We start from the raw sequence: 361 nt of genomic DNA, 5'->3' as shown, positions 1-361 counted from the left end.
AACTTTTTTTCAATTCTTATTTGCCGCATAAATTCGGAAAATAAGTTTATTTTGAATTTTAATAAATTGGTGAGAAAAATCGAAAAAACGAACTACAAACATATTAACGCAAACATTCGGTAGAATTTACAATATATATATATATATATATATATATGTGTGTGTGTGTGTGTGTGTGTGTGTGTGTGTGTGTGTGTGTGTGTGTGTGTGTGTGTGTGTGTGTGTGTGTGTGTGTGTGTGTTGGTAATAGACCTTAATTTTTACAATATTCCATAAATTCTACCAAATGTTTGGCGTTAACTACAAACATATTAACGCCAAACATTCGGTAGAAATTATAGAATATTTAAATATATATATA

The sequence above is a fragment of the Helobdella robusta genome, assembly GCF_000326865.2.
Source record: "Helobdella robusta unplaced genomic scaffold HELROscaffold_8, whole genome shotgun sequence".
NCBI classification, from domain to species: domain Eukaryota; kingdom Metazoa; phylum Annelida; class Clitellata; order Rhynchobdellida; family Glossiphoniidae; genus Helobdella; species Helobdella robusta.
Note: the sequence above shows the minus strand (reverse complement) of the source record.